Source organism: Chrysochloris asiatica, unplaced genomic scaffold (genome assembly GCF_000296735.1).
Source record: "Chrysochloris asiatica unplaced genomic scaffold, ChrAsi1.0 scaffold00150, whole genome shotgun sequence".
In the NCBI taxonomy this organism is placed as follows: Eukaryota; Metazoa; Chordata; class Mammalia; order Afrosoricida; family Chrysochloridae; genus Chrysochloris; species Chrysochloris asiatica.
Window position 1 is genome coordinate 3,594,888 of NW_006408668.1, and position 3,656 is coordinate 3,598,543.

Genomic DNA, 3,656 nt, shown 5'->3' on the forward strand with positions numbered 1-3,656 from the left:
CTGACGAACTAATGGATTTGTAACTCTTTATAAATAGGAAAATAATTGAAACCAGTCCTAGAACTTTAGTTCTGTAAGGTGAATAACTATTAGATACCAGACTACATTATTTTTCTTATGTTTCAAGGAATATTTCTCAGGGAAAGCTGTCTGAGAGCTGTGAGTGAAGGAGAAAAATGAAGGGTGTTTTGTTATTATAATCCTGTAATACCTAAGCAGTTACCGCTTTCCCCTAACAGAAAATCTTATATACACTTTATCATACATGAGAGGAAAAAATAAAAAGAATGTTGAATGGCACACAATGTTCTTCACAGTTGGACAAAACACTACTAAATATTTTTCACATTCACTAACTCAGCCCCCTCCGCCCATCAGCAATATCTTATAATAAAAGACTCTGAGTATGGCTTTGTTAACTATGAGGGAGCTTCAAAAAGTTTCTGGGGAAAAAAAGAAATCTATTATCTTTTCATTCAATTTTTCCACGAATTTGTTGAAGTCCTCATATGTTTCAGGTCATCATTTAGTAAATTAGAGTTTCTATACCTTGAAATATGACCCACTGGCTGGAAAGAATGATTGTTGTTATTGTTGTGAAGTGCCATTGAGTCTAGTCTGACCCATAGCGACCCTGTAGAGGGTTTCTGAGGAGCAGCTGGTGAGCTTGAACCGCCAACCTTGCAGTTCAAATGGCTTTGCTGGTCTGGTGCATTAACCCACAGTGCCATAACAGGACTCCTGAAAGAATGATTCGAGATTCAAAAATTACCTACACATTTTACTCTAAGGGTCAGTGGTGGATGGAGAGAATGGAAGCAGATCCCAGGCCTTTCTTCTGAGGCTCCTCTGAGTGAATTCTAGCCACCCAATTTTTGGTTAGTAGAAGAACTGATGATTTTGAGTTAGGGTGTTGGAGGAGAATATTGAAAGTGCCATGGGCGGCCAAAAGAATCAACAGATCTGTGTTGGAAGAAGTGCAGCCAGAGTGCTCCTTGGAGGCCAGGATGGACAAACTTTATCTCTTATATTTCAGACAGATTGTCAGGAGGGACCAGTCACTGGAGAAGGATATCATGTTTGGTTAGGTAGAGGGTCAGAGAAAAAGAGGAAGACCCCCAGTGAGATGGATTGACAAAGTGGCAGCATCAATGTGCTCAAGTGTGGCAGCAATAGTGAGGCTGGCCCATAGGACCAGGCAATGTTTCGTTCTGTTATGCATAGGGTGACTATGAGTTGGTACCGACTCGATGGCACCTAACAACAACAACAACAGTTACCTACAGGTGTCCTAAATCACTTCATATGGTAGCAGAAGATCCTTGGGACGGCTATCTGAACAATGAGCTTCAATTAATTCAAGTCCCATGACATAGATTCCTGCTCAGGCAGGCCTCTGACTCAGGGGTCATGCACTTCAGTTTGGGGCAGAGGGTGAAGAGGGGAATCTATTTCATTGTGGAGGGTTGGTCTTTAAGCATCCAGAATTTGAGGTACCATTGTTTGTTTGTTTTTTGAGGTATAGTTAGTAAATCATTGCTGCTGGTATGCTTAATATAAGCATTAAAAACATAGTTTCTTGGATTACAATCCAGGGCCCTGGTCTCCTGAATGTACAAAATGACCGAGGAAGCCATCCATGCAGAGGAAAGGCAGTGGTTACAGGCTAGCTGAGCAAATGCAGAGAAGCAACTGAGTAAGTTCGCTAAGACTCTCAGGGAAAACTGGAGAGGGGGCCGATTGTTGTTATGTGAAAGAAAGTCTCCATTTTCAGCGCTACTTCCAATTGTTCCACTTGTTAGGTCCCCAAAGTTTCTTAGAGACATCAGTGCCACTGTCATCAGCACATGATCGATTCTTTGAGGAGAAAGAAAGGTCCCACAATAAGCTGGGCTGTCTCGGGGAATAGAGGGACATCTGCGTAGTCATAAAAGATTTCTGTTTCATGAGCTGCAGAAACAGAGACAGAGAAGTGGTCAGCCTTTCAGGGAGTACAAAGGAGTGATGAAGAGTGGTGAGCTGGGGCTGTGGGGCGGAACCAGCAGATCTGACTGGACGGGAGCCCTGACTTCAATCCTCACAAATGCATTACCATCAAGTGAATTCCGACTCACAGTGACCCCAAGTGTTACAGAGTAGAACTGCTGCATAGCGTTTTTTTCTTGGGTATAATCTCTACAGAGGAGTACTGGTGTGGCGCTCTAGGATAAGCACTAGATTGCTAACCGAAAGGTCAATGTTTCAAACCCACCAGCTGTTCCTTGGAAACCCTATACAGGGTCACTATGTGTTGGAACTGACTCAATGACACTTAACAAAAAACAAGAATCTTTATAGAAGCCAGTTGCCAGGCTGTTCTGTCAAAACACTGCTGGGTGGGTTCAAACTGCCAATCTTTCAGTTGGTAGTCAACATAGATAGTTTGTGCCACCCACAGGCCCAAGAGGAAACCCAAATGGTCTTCAAATCCACATGCATGATGAGTACAGGCTATAGAATAAATAATCATCTCCTGTATGTGTATAAATATGACTTTTTACAATTCCTATGTTGTTGTTGTTAGGTGCCGTAGAGTCGGTTCCAACTCATAGCGACCCTGTACAGGGTTTCCAAGGCTGTAAATCTTTACAGGAGCAGAAAACCTCATCTTTCTCCCGCAGAACAGCTGGTGGTTTTGAACTGCTGAGTTCACAGCCTGATTCATAACCACTGTGCTATTCCTATAGGTTCTATTATAATTAATAGAATGCAAATTTCTTTGGAAAGGTACAGACTCCATAGTAGCTTTGGATCAGGCTAAATCAAATGGTACTAGTGTGTGTAGGTTCATGATATTTTTCTTTCTGATGAAAAGGAGTACTGGGGAAACACGGGGGCCTCTAGACTAGGTATGTGTCTCCCTAAACTGATGAGCATTAGGGTCATTAGTCACCCCAAATGAGGAAGACACCATCCATGAATGTTCTCAAAATCTTGGCACTCAAAATTCATTTTGTCTGACAGCCAGACTTGGAAAAAACTGATATTAAGCAGCTATGCTAGGAATGTAGTGACCTCTTCCGCTCCAAAGTTAAACAGGCCTCGAAAGAAAAGTCTGATCATCTACTTTTTAAAACTCAGCTACTGAAAACCTATAGAGCACAGCTCTACTCTCATACACATGGGCCACGGTAACAAACAATTTCCTGTGTGTTTGGAGAATAAAGGCAGAAACAGTCACTGTTATGCTAAAAGGAAACGCATGTACCTGAACAGAGATGCTCTTGCAAGATTCACTAAAGCCCAATTAAAAACCATTCATTTGTCCAAGCAAGTCTCTGAGATTTGGTTGGGAACTTTTAGAAAAGAACCAAAAACAGAGAGAGAAAAATGGGGTGATGCTGACTGAGTACCAGTATCAAAGAAGACAAGTGACCATGCAGTAACAGAAGGCTCAAAACCTAGAAGTGTGTGGCCCTTTAAGTGTGTGGCATAGAAAGAACTCTTGGCCATAGACCTGTATTGTTATAGTAGTTTTTCCTTGTCCCTCCAGATACCAGACTCAGTAATGTCCCTTTGAAATAGAACAGTTCCTAGAGGCCTAGACCAAACAAATGACCGTGACCAGCAATTAACAAAAATCTAAACTAGAGTACATTCGAAACAGTTCATATTTT

General features: G+C 42.0%; 1 protein-coding gene across 1 annotated transcript in view; it reads left to right on the forward strand.

Moving 5' to 3' along the window:
* The first annotated feature begins 2,179 nt into the window (after nt 1–2,179).
* The window catches only part of RFX8 (RFX family member 8, lacking RFX DNA binding domain), a 164,314-nt gene continuing 162,837 nt past the window's right edge, over nt 2,180–3,656 (forward strand). The window contains exon 1 of the mRNA XM_006870767.1: nt 2,180–2,196. The gene's annotated coding sequence lies outside the window, so the exon portion shown is untranslated. The remainder of the gene's footprint in view (nt 2,197–3,656) is intronic.